Here is a 12,924-nt window from a genome sequence, read left to right on the forward strand (position 1 = left end):
GATTTGACCATTTTAACAAATCACAATCATCTCACGCCATCTTGCTGGCTACGGAATAAAAAAGAGTATCTGTGATAAATTTCAGAGGTTGCATACACACCTTTTTCTTATCATGATTGCTTAATTAAACCAGGGTTGGCAGTGTCCACAAATCACATTAAGTCTAAAACATGGTTTGCCAGTCACAAACATAGGCATTATATAGCACACACCAAGGTCACACCAAATAAATAACAATAAAGTTTAGGATAGCGTTTTTTTCAACCTCAGCAACTTTAAACGTGTGGACCTCAACTCTCACAATTCGCTGGGGAATTCTGGAAGTTGAAGTCCACACATCTTAACAATGCTTTTCAAACAATGCTTGAAAAATATTGCAGTGGAGTATCCTAGTTGCTCACAACTGCTGAAGTTACCCCGTCAGGGATAATCTGGAAGAAAGGAAATTAGAAGCCAACCGATAAAGAGGCAAATAATTTTATCATAAAAAGAGTTAGGGCTGATGGGTTCTTCTCTATGCCACCAATCCAGTTGAAAAAGGCAGGAAAAACTACTGCGTCAAATGGTGGATGAATATCAATCAATCAAATCAATCAATCAGCTGGCTCAACATTTTGGACCGGATTGAGTTTAAACTTGGTATCCTTTGAGTATGAACTGTTTTTGCAACTGTCAACCAGCTTCCTAGCAAATTGAAGCATTGAATTACGTCTCCAGAAAAATACTGCTTCTTAACCACCACCACCCTAGCTCAGTTGAAGATCACAGTTCAAAGCTGTTGCAGAAAGTTAACAGATAATGAAAATGATAGGGCGATAAAGATGGCCAGGTGGTCAGAGATGTGCACATATTTTCTGCAAAACCCGCGTTGAATTAGATTAGGAAGATTCCAAAAATTTCCAGCAGTGCGTAACAGAAATCTATAGGCTATATTTAATTTAAAAGGGATGGGCCAAAGGTAGAGACAAGTGGAATAAGCCTGGTGTTTTTTTTTTAATTTTGATCCTGTCTTTATTGTTTTTATAAATAGCTCAAGGCAGTATCTTTAATACTCCTTCCTCCTCTTCTTTTTCCAACAACAACAGCAACAACAACCCTGTGAAGTGAATTGAGCTGAGAGTGAATGATTGACCTAAAATCAACCAGCTGGCTTTCATGCATGAGGTAGAACTCTCAGTCTTCTGGTGATTGACCCAAAGTCATCGAGCCGGCTTTTGTGTCTAACGCTGGACTAGAATTCACCGTCTCTTGGTGATTGGCCAAAAGTCACTTAGCTGGCTTTCATGCATGAGGCAGGACTAGAACTCTCAGTCTCCTGATGATTGGCCCAAGGACACCCAGCCAGCTTTCGTGGCTAAGGTGGAACTAGAACTCACCACTTCTTGTTTGCTAGCCTGATGCCTTAACCTGTAGACCAAACTGATGTCAAAGATTTGATAGTGTTTAATAATTGCAGCTACTTAGCAATGCAATGTGGAGAATCCAAAAGTGTTGGTCCCAAAGGAGATTTTGTGATCTTTGGTGATTATTCCATTGATTTAAGAGATACTTAGCGTGGAAGCCAATAAGTTCAGTGACTGGCTTTTCCTGTATAACTTGTAGCTTTCTTCAATTTTTTTTCCAGGTGACTCATGTTTTCCGTCTCTCCCACGGTACACGCTTCTGTTGACCCTAATGCTTCATTAACCCTGCTCACCTCCTAGTCTCCCAGCCTGTCAATAGGGCACCTTCTGCAGAACAACCCGAGGTTTACCTTTTGCACAGCCCTAAAGTAGACTTAAAGGTAGCATAAGAAGCAAAGAAAACAGCTTCTCCTCAACTCTATTTGCTGCACCCATCTGGACCCATCTGCTCCATCTTCAGTGGCCCACAGTAAACATTGCAAGGTCTTCTTCTACAAGACTTTGCCCCATGGCCTTTATCCAATGCGAACTGCTTTTCTCTCCGAATAAAATTAAGGGACCCACAATCCTAAGTAGAGAATACATCTGTAGAATCTCAGAATTGCAGAGCTGGTGGAACACTCTGCCAACGTACAGAAAAAAATAATTAAAATTAAACACCTCCAGAGATGGAGAAACACCTCCATAGATACATCCTCCCATTAAATTTGTCCTTATAACTTTAGTCCTCATGTGTTGAATGGGGTTACTCTCAACTCAAGAGTATATAGCAACTCACCCTCAGGCCTAGAAGTCTTATGATGTATTAGAACTGGGATGCTTTTGACCCAACCTTTATTAGGTTCTTCACACAAACTTAGCATGTGGCTGGTTGACTTGCAGCTTTACGGGATGGAGAAACTCAGCCACCACAGCTTAGTTAATCAAGTCTAGTTACAAAATAAGGACTCAACCTGCTGTGCCTCCCAGAAGAACGAAACAGCCATGCAGAAGGAATGTGATGTAGAGTGAAAGCACAACAGCTCTCATGTAGGCACCAGCAACTCGTACTGTACTCAGAAGCTGGCTGTGGTTGAGATTGAGGTAATACATAAGTGGGATTATTGAGACTAGATTCGTCTGTTGTTGTTCAGTCACTAAGTCGTGTCTGACGCTTCGCAACCCCATGGACCACAGCACACCAAGCCTTCCAATCCCCGCCTCTACCTCCCAGAGTTTGCCCAAATTCATCTTCCATTGCACGGATGACACTGTCTAACCATCTCCTCCTCTGTTGTCCTCTTCTCCTTTTGCCTCCCATCTTTCCCAACATCTGGGTCTTTTCCAAGGAATCCTCTTTTCTCCCTTGGTGGCCACAGTATTTGAGCTTCAGCTTCAGGATCTGTCCTTCCAAAGGACAGTCAGGGTTGATTTTCTTTAGGCTTGACTGACTGGATCTCCCTTCAGTCCAAGGGACTCATAAGAGTCTTCTCCAGCACCACTGGATTTACACCATGGCCTTAATGTTGTTAGTACCTTAATCCATTATCTGAGTTTGCAGACTATTTATGCATTCCCTTTGGTCAGCTGGTCACTAGGGAAGTACAAGAATAACACAATTTTTCCCCCATAAGAATTTCCCTCCCTTCTCCCTAAGAGACATTCCTAAAGCTGATTTCGCCAGAGTGAGTGAGACTTGGTGGGGAAAGAAATGCAGAAAAATGCCTTGATCCAGCACTGCTCATTACTCTGACTACGTTTGCCCATCATCATCATCATGGCCTCTCAAATGTCCACTAAAGTTGAGAAGACTGCTTGCCTGGAGATTTTCAACTACGTGCAGTGTCGATAATATTGTATGTTCAATTGCTTGCTAAGAAACGCTCTTTGCAAGTATCCGAGGTTATTCAGATTAAAAGAACTTAGTTGGGGACCCTTGCATTGAGAGTTCCCTGAAGACTGAGGTGGAAACATTTTTGGCAGATGTCTGCAATTGTGTTCCAGCTCTCCCACATTGTTGAACGTCTTCACCAATAAAGAAAACAGGTCCAATCTTTCCTCCCCTTTCAAACAAGAGGGGCCATAATCAGATTATCTGGTAGGTTTTACTGAATGGAGGGGGATAACTTATTTGGCTAAGTTGCCAAGGACAATTAGAGCTGTGTAGTTGTTTAAATATATGCGTGTGCGCACTTGTGTGTGCGTGTCCAAAATGAGAGACGAACGCTACAGGAAGTAGCATCCATTGGGGGTGCACATTTCCTTATTGCATTTTGCACGTAATGGGAAAGAAAACATGCCAGGTCATTACTTAATACTCTTCTCAAAATGCAATCCGTTTTTTTAATGGAGCAGGTTTCATTCGACTCGGTGGCAATTATTTCAGAGTAAACATATTCAGGTTGATCTTATTAGTCTTCGGCAATTTTTCCCGATCGTGGTGCAACCACATCGGCCAACTAGCAAAACAGGTTGCATAGAGATTTGTAGTTGATTCGATTGTGTGAGTTGCAGGGCAATTTCTTTTAAAGCAGAAATGGATTGAATGCTGCAGCCACCATATCACAAAAAAGTTGTTGAGAGTTTGGAAAAAATTCAGAGAAGAGCAACTAAGCTGATCCAAGGCCTGGAGGCTAAAACATACGAAGAACAGCTGCGGGACTTGGGTTTGGCTAGTCTAAAGAAAAGAAGAAATAGGGGAGACATAATAGCAGTATTCCAGTATTTAAGGGGCTGCCACAAAGAAGAGGGGGTCACATTATTCTCCAAAGCACCAGAGGGAAGAACGAGAAACAATGATTGGAAGCTGACCAAAGGGAGAAGCAACCTGGAATTAAGGAGAAACTTCCTGACAGTGAGGACAATCAACCATTGGAACAGCCTGCCTCCAGAAATCGTGGGCGCTCCATCACTGGAGATTTTCAAGAAGAGACTGGATCTTCACCTGTCTGAGATGATGCAGGTTCTCCTGCTTGAGCAGGAGGCTGGACTAGAAGATCTCCAAGGTCCCTTCCAGCTCTATTCTATTCTATTCCCAGAAACCTAAGGTCACATTAAAGAAAATCCAGACTTGACCAAAGAATTATGACATATTGTTGGTTAACAACACATTAAGTCTTTCCAGAGGAGGAAACATGTTACATTTCTTCTCCTGGGAACATCTGTGATAAGTATCAGAGGTTTTGGTAACAACCGCACTGTAATAAGCAAATTATTTCTCAAACGCTGTTTAATTTCCTGCCACTTTCAACCTGCCTAGCCGGTTTTCAACAAGCAAAGTCAACTGGGGGGGGGAGCCAGATTCACTTAACAACCACATAATTCACTTAGCCACTGTGACAAAAAAAAAACTCCATAAAATTTAGCACGGCCCATCTGCTGCTTCTTTAGCGACATAAATTCTGCTCCCAAATGTGGTTATAAATCAAGGACTGCTTGCATGGCTCCCCTCTCTCTTATTTGAGGCTCCAGACACTTGCCCACCTACTTTACCAGCTTCAAGACAATTCAAAACTGTGAAAAGAATTTCCTTGCTCAGCCTCTCCCCACTACTACACCTTTCCTCCAAGGTGGATTCAACGTTCACGGGACAGCAAGCCGTCTTGCTGACGTCCTTCCTTACCCCAAAGTGTTCAGTTTTCAGTATTCTCACTTGTTTGCAATGCCGCTCAGGAGAAATTTACGGTGGCCCACCTAAGCGTGAGACTAAAACGCAGAGAGGGAGAAAAGCTGTTATGTCTCAAACTCAAGGCATTTAACGGTAACAAAATCCAGCCCCTTATCTGGAGTTTTATGGCAGCAATATCACATTATTGGGAAAGAAACATACTTTCTTCTAGGTAAAAGATGTAACATTAACTGCAATTTAATTACCGCCGGATTGAACTACCCAGATAAAATTCATTGTCAGGAAGTTATCGCTTGAGAAGGGAATTGCTGTACTTTTTCAGGCCAAAGGCCCATTTCGAAACCGTCGAGAAACTGGATTTCAGAGCCTCAAGGAAAGATGGCTATAAAATGCCCTTGGTATCTGCAACGCAAGCATTCCCTTTAAGGAAACAGATGCAAGTGCTTTATTAGGTAATCACCTTTGCTCCTACCCAGTTGCTGTTTGGAAACGTAGAGGCTTTTTTAAAGCAGAAAGAAAAGGCAACAATAGATTTAGTTACTGCAGTGGTTCTTAACCTGGGCGATATTGTCCCCCCAGGGGGCAATTTCATTTTTCAGGGGGGCGATGGAACGAAAAGGGGGCGATATGGGGGCGATGGAGCGAGAAGTTTTGGGGATACTTTTGAGACTTTTTCGTACAGCGAATCGCTGCATATCTGTCGTACAAAAACATCAGATCGTTCGCTATTAGTGGATTGAATTGTGTTTTCAAATGTTCCTCCAACTAGCTTCAGTACAAAACATATGTGAATACGCATCGCTTATCTTCATGCACGTTGTGCAGCAGCCTCTACCCATACAGTGGCGCACCATTGGCCAGAATATGGGAGATACGGGAAAAAGACTGGAAATAAATTATTTGCATCGATATGTCCTGATGACAATTTTAAAGAAAACAAAACAAGGGTTTGCATAAATTGAAGAATTATTTCCTATGTTGTGACTGAGAGGTTATGTTGGGGGAGGGGGGCGATGACAACTTCCTCATTGGCTCAAGGGGGCGATTCGTTCAAAAAGGTTAAGAACCACTGAGTTACTGGGCATCAATTACACTTCTAAGCATCTCTTGCAGAAATCAACGGGACGCCACTAAACCAGCCTAGAGTAAGCCCTGAAGGAAATCTCAACTGTGAATCTGTGAGAAACAAGATGCTCTCCCGATTCACATTAAGTGAAACTAGCAAACTCAAGTCGAATTGTTAGGACTGTGCAAAGCCAATACTCCATCCCCAACAGTGGAGATCTGTTATCCAAGGTGGTCTGGGTTTTTTTTTAGTTAAATAGGGCCAGCTTTAAGATCAGCTTGTTCCACGGCACTTGAGACAGTCTGACCTCTTTGAAACAGAAGCAATCAATCAATTTTATTGTCATCCTGGATGAAGGCAATAGAAAACCACCTCTGTATGGAAATCATATGAATTCGTCCACGGAACCCCCGGAAGTTAAACTTTTTGAAAGAGTTATATTTATGGAGTAGCATATTATGTCGCGAGAGAGTAAACCTCCAAAGCACCTGAGGGCAGGACAAGAAGCAATGGATGGAAATTATTCAAGGAGAGAAGCAACCTAGAACTAAGGAGAAACTTCCTGACAGTTAGAACAATTAATCGGTGGATGACTTGCCTTCAGCTGTTGTGGGTGTTCCAAAACTGGGGATTTAAAAAAATTTTTTTGGGGATAACCATTTGTCTGATACAGTATAGAGTTTCCTGCTTGAGCAGGAAGTTGGACTAGAAGACCTTCAAGGTCCCTTCCAATTTTGTTACTCTGTTATTCTGTTAAAGCCTTTCCCTTTTGAGATACATTTTCTCTTTTCAGAAATGGTGCTAAGGAGAGAAGGAACAATAAATAGGTTTTCAAGAGTGTTCAATATTGACCTCCAAGGGTTCATGGGCCTATCTAAGGGGTCAGTGTTGTTCTTATTGTTCATAGTACTAATTGTTAAAACAGTACTATTAAATTATTTTCATATAATAAATGCTTGGGGGTTGATGAACAACCTGCAACTTCTTGAAGAGGTTGATCAGTTGAAGAGTTTGGGGACCTCTGATCTAGAATGTTCTCATTTCTCCACTGTTCCTCTTGTTCCTCACCCCCTTGGGCCCTTCAACCTTTCCTCTCTGAAGAACAGACATGCCTGTTCCAATGTCTATGGAGATTCCCCATCATCCAGGTCGTGGTTGTCCCAAAGGTGCTTCTTCCAAAAGGCAGCTGGACTTTCTTGGGGTTTTTTTTTCTTTGAAAACTTCTCATCCGTGACATTTCTTCAGTTCTTGGATGAGAAGTGAAACATTTTCAAAGAAAAAAACAAGAAAGTCCAGTTCCCTTTTGGAAGAAGCACCTTTGGGACATGCCTTTTCTAATGTTTTCCTGGATTCTGCTGGCCACTTTCTGGGCGCAAGGCATTGCCACTGAAGTAGATCAGTGGTTCTCAACCTTTTTAATGCCGCGCCCCCCCAACTGGTTGTAAGTCGAGGACTACTTAACCGGTCGTAAGTCGAGGACTACTCAACTGGTGCAGCACCGTTTGCAGAATGGGACTTTTGGCGGGCTCAGCAGGGCAGAGACAGCCTGGACAATTCCTATTGGCTTTTGAAAGCCAATAGAATTAGACTCTATTCAAGAGAGTCTATTCTATTGGCTTTCAAAAGCCAATAGAATAAAAGGGAGTAGCACAGCTAAGGAAAAGGGGGAAAAAATGGTGGACTGCGTTGTTTGGCGACCCCCGTGAAATGGTCATTCGACCCCAAATGGGGTCCCGACCCACAGGTTGAGAACCACTGAAGTAGATTCTCTTGTTCCTCCTGTAGGTTTCTATTCCTAGTGTGCTGCCATATCACATGTCAACCTTTATGACAGCTTAATTTAGGTGACACTGCACGGAATGGGATGTCCCATCTCCGATTGCTGCTTTACAACCCAGCTTTGATCTATGTTGCCATCAACTCAAAAGGCAGAGGGTGGGTCTTCTGAAAAAGCAAAGTTTGGATGTTGACCTGAATCCATCAAGTGCCTGATACTGGAATTATTTTGCACCGAGCAAAGTCCTAACTACAGCTTACATAAATACATATTTTCCAATGGTTGCACCACAGGTTTCATCGGCGTGGTGATCATAGTGCATCAGGAAACCAAGGATATTTTCTCCCTCAAATGCTTTTGTTTACATCTTTATTGTTTTTATGATTTTATCTCAGTGGATCATCTTGATAATCTGTGTTCGTTGACATGGCTTCCCTGCCTCTGTCTGTATCACTTCACGTATTCATTTTCCGCACGCAAGGGAAGTACAGAGTGTTCTGCCATCTCTGAGCCCCTCATTCTGTTGTAAAGATAATTTGATTTGGGTTTCAGATATGAGCTATGCAAACAAGACACGGAGAATTCCTGTAAACCTTTCCCTGCATATCTTCAGGAAATGCAGGCGAGTCAGAGAGAATTAAAATAATTCAAGGCGTGATGTTTTGTCTCTCTCAAACCAATGAGAAAAGTCATAAGATGCCAATGGATCATTCAGCGCATCATCCTGTTCTTTGTAATTACAGTGACTTTTAGTCTGAAAATGATTGTCCAATACATGCACTCAAGTTAGGATCCTTCCTTGGGGTATTTTTTTCAAGGTCCAGTAAACATATTTGAGGTGGTAACATTTACTGGCTATCATTTAATATAGTTAAATAGAACTTCCTGGGATGGGGAAAATATTCAACTATTCCTTGTTGGAGGTGGGAACAGCAAGAGATGTTGGGCTGATTGCATTAATGTTTTCTGAACCACCAAAGTGGTTATGGTTGAAGGGAAGAGAAGAATCTGTTGGATCTTACTCGCTTAAAAGGTTTAGGAAAATTTCAGGGTACATTACTGTGTCAGGAAAAAATTCTCCCTGTTGAAGAGCAGAATACCTGCAAGGAGCTGTCAACAGAAGACAAACAAGAGGAACACAACTGAGGTTGGATCAATTGATGCATTGTAGCAATTGGGCATCATGATGTTCTTAGGAAGGGCTTCTTTTCTCTTCTTGAGGTAGTATCTCTTCAGTGGAGAGCATCGCTTATTAGAGGAGGAGGAGGAGGAGGAGGAAAACAAGAAGAAGAAGAAGAAGAAGAAGAACAACTTTGCACTAAACCAGCAAAGACATAGCAGGTAACATAACCCCAGATCTTGTGGCTTATAAACCATGTTTTACAGCTGAGCTTTGTGCTAACCAAGCCAGCTGTAGCACAAACTAGTAAAGCATAGTTAACCAAATCACTCTTTTAATGCACAGAGAAAGCTATCCAGGGGACATTACATCCCTATAAATACCCAAGAGTTATTAAGTCCATTTTCAGCAAAAGGCTATTTTCTGCTTTCACAGACGGCGAGACTAAATACCACTTAAAAAGGAGAAGAAGAAGAAAAAAAGCTTGCAAATAAAAAGACCAGCCATTTTACTCTGCAAATTTGTCTCTGGAAGCTTTTCAAGGCACTGACGCTGATCATTCTGTCATTTGTAACATTGCATTCAAAGTTATCTATCATCACAAGACATCTGGGTGACACTGGAACAGTGTTTGGACTGTAACCAGAGTCCCTTTTCTCATTGTATCTCGCAAACAAAAGCCTTCACATCATGTCTGGAGGCCAACAAGCTTCCTTTGCCTTCCCCATTAATAATGGCGGGGAGACTACTTTCTTTTCCTCTGCCAATAGCTAAAGATTGGCATAGCCTAAGACAGCTCCCCCCCCTATTTTTGAATAGTGGCTTTGAAACCAAATGCGTGCCTGGGTCTTTGACTGTGAAGAAGATTGACTTAACTTAGGACTGTCCATTTCAAGTCTATTTTGAGGATAAAGGACCACAAGAAACTGGAAGAATCAACCCTTGGCGGGACCTAACCAGAATGAGCTCCTGGACAGCAAATGAGCATTTCTGATTATAAGTCTCCCTTCCCCCTTCGGCTCTTTTTAAATAGCATTCCTTGTGATACCTGGAGATCAGCATCTGCTATGATGACGCAAGTGTATTTTTCTTCTCTGGCAATGCCTATCTATAACTCCAGCACATTTCCTTCTCTTTAGTCCAGTTGGGGTTTCAGCAAGATAGAAAGCCAAGGAGATTTACTTACCTCTCTTGTAAGTGACTAGGACTTGCTTGGATCCCATGGTTGGGTCTCAAGAGTTTGAAAATAAATGACCCAAAGGAGCCCCAGATTGAAATTTTTAAAACCAAATCTCCCCACAGAATATAAGAAAAGCTCAGCCAGAAGATGGCTGATCAAAAATAACTGGTCTAGAGAGAGAGAGACAGAAAAGTTCAAGAGGTGAAATAGATGCCCGGTTCTATATCAGCACAATTCGTTGTAATATTTAAATGAGAAGAGGTGGGCAATCCGTTTGTGCCTATGTCTTCCTCCCCTGAAACCACCCACTTATTAGCCCGAGCCCATCCAATCCTGGAAGGCAGGAGAAATGGAGGTGGAGAAATCACAGCTTTTAAATGAGGGGCAGCTTCGGAGGTCATTAAGGATGAATAAAGGTGCACGGACAGTGGGTGAAAAGGAAGGAAGGAAGGAAGGAAGGAAGGAAGGAAGGAAGGAAGGGAAAGGAAGGAAGGAGAGAGAAACAGGGAGGGGTTGAAATGGGGAAGGGAGGGAGGAAGGAAGAAAAGAAGGAACGAAGAGAAGAACAGGGAGAGAGGGAGGGAGATGAAATGGGGAAGGAAGGAGGGAGAGAGGAAGGTAGGAGAGAGAAACAGGGAGGGGTTGCAATGGGGAAGGGAGGGAGGAAGGAAGGAAGGAGAAACAGGGAGGGAGGGAGATGAAATGGGGAAGGGAGGGAGGGAGAAGAAATAATAAGAAAGAAAGAAAGAAAGAAAGAAAGAAAGAAAGAAAGAAAGAAAGAAAGAAAGAAAGAAAGAAAGAAAGAAAGAAAGAAAGAAAGAAAGAAAAAGAAAGAAAGACTTTCAGGGCTGTATGCAATAAAAAAAATCAATGCATGCTAAGAAAGAAAGAGCAACTGGGAGTGAAGTATCTGTGCTGAGCAGACCAAATCAACAGTCAGCAACAATTTATTGCACACTGATGTTTGCCTGGGTCACTTTTTAAAAAATACCCAATTTTATTAGGTGATAAAATAAGAGCAGGTCCTTCCATGCCTCTGTAATGTTGGTTGGATACTGGGTGGGGGGGGGGTGAAGGGTCTCAACCTTGGCAACTTAAAGATGTGTGAACTTCCTCTCCAAGGATTCTGGGAACTGAAGCCCACTCATCTTCAGGTCACCAAGATTTTGGACACTCGGTCTCTAAAAGGTTCGCCACCACTGGATTAGTCCAAAGTTCCTGGGGATGTAATACCAAGACTCTAGATGGGTATGTTAGAAGACAGGAGAGGCAGACATGAAGCCACAGAGAAAAAACTTGGGCTCATTTTTGCTTTCATTTCATGGGAACAATTTTCTCAGTTATAGAAAAGGGAGTCCAGATTTCCTTGCACAAACCTAAGCTGTGTTGCACGCCACTTTTCCCTAAGTGCATCTCACAAGAACCACTGCTCTTAAAACAACCACCAAGACACAATCCCAGCTTAAGAATCCAGAGGCGAGTGGCTGGTTTTCCAGACTTGGCTTTTTAGCATAGCCTGAACTATTGACTAACGGCAATCAATTCTAGCACAGGTGCTGAACCATTTTTGCATTCTTTTGGGGCCAAATGTATGGGTTTTAGTTGAACAAAGAAGCAAGCAAAGTAGTAGCTTAGGACTAGCCAGTTTTTCCCAACCTGGTTCTCTCTTACGAAATTTGACTTCACTCCCATGATCCTAGACTGCTTATGGGAATTATGGGATAATGGGAATTGAAGTCAAATAAATCTTCAAAGAACATTGGCCAAAGTTGATCATCTATCATGCTTTTAGAGAAATGTCAGCTCCCTCCCTCCCACCCAGGACATAGCACAGAAGCGCTGCTTGAGCAGGGTCCGTAAGATTATCTGGGACACTACACATCCTTTTCACGACCTGTTTTCCTTGTTACCTTCTGGAAAGGGGACTTTGTGGTATCTGTAGCAGAACATCCAGATTCAGCCATAGTTTCATCCCATACAGCATTAACCTTGTGAACTCTCAAGCTTCCTCCTTCTGTTATATATTCAAGATGGACAGTATTTAATATTTATTTGTTATGTATATGTAGGGGTGTGCATCTATACATATGTTGTACATAGTATGTTTAGGTGTGTGTCGTGTATGTGTTTCACTTTGAGAGCAGGCAACTAAATTTTATTTTTGATGTGTGCCGTTGTGCCCACCGGTAAAAAAGTGACAATAAAGGTTATCTTATCTTATCTATGTCTGTCATTTGGAGTGTCTGAATATATTTCTTCCCCAAGGGAGGCCCAAGACATGCCTCAACGATGTGTTCTACGTGGATTCCTAAGATCCTTAACAGGGGCCCAGGCACTCCAAGATTTGATCCAGGGCCTGTATTGTACTGACTAAATATTACAGCTACATTTGGAAAGGTCTCTGTGAGTTTGACACACAGGTCTTGGTTCTCGTCCATCCCAAGGAATGGAAAAATCTGCCTTGAGCCAGGGAAATAAACGAATGGTGAAGAAAAGCAGAGAAAGACGAGTGCCATGAGAATGTAAATCTGCCCATGTTGGGTGGTTTTTAAGATAGCCTGACTTTATCCAGCTGAGCTTCATAAATAAATATTACTCCCTGTCTTTCGTTCCACACTGATTCAGCTTCTTCATATTTTGCTTGGAAAATAATGTTACTTAAGCACCTCTGGCTGAGATATAATTGGAGCTTCCAAGTATGAGGGGGGACATGATAGCAGTGATCCAATATCTCAGGGGCTGCCCCAAAGAAGAGGGAGTCAAGCTATTCT

General features: G+C 42.3%; 1 protein-coding gene across 1 annotated transcript in view; it reads right to left on the reverse strand.

Moving 5' to 3' along the window:
* Window positions 1-10,366, reverse strand: part of MAPK6 (mitogen-activated protein kinase 6) — a 29,253-nt gene extending 18,887 nt beyond the window's left edge. The window contains exon 1 of the mRNA XM_039339602.1: window positions 10,160-10,366. The gene's annotated coding sequence lies outside the window, so the exon portion shown is untranslated. The remainder of the gene's footprint in view (window positions 1-10,159) is intronic.
* Between the last annotated feature and the right edge of the window lie 2,558 nt (window positions 10,367-12,924).

This window comes from Crotalus tigris, unplaced genomic scaffold (genome assembly GCF_016545835.1).
Source record: "Crotalus tigris isolate CLP2741 ecotype Arizona unplaced genomic scaffold, ASM1654583v1 scf7180000017735.2152567, whole genome shotgun sequence".
Taxonomy (NCBI): domain Eukaryota; kingdom Metazoa; phylum Chordata; class Lepidosauria; order Squamata; family Viperidae; genus Crotalus; species Crotalus tigris.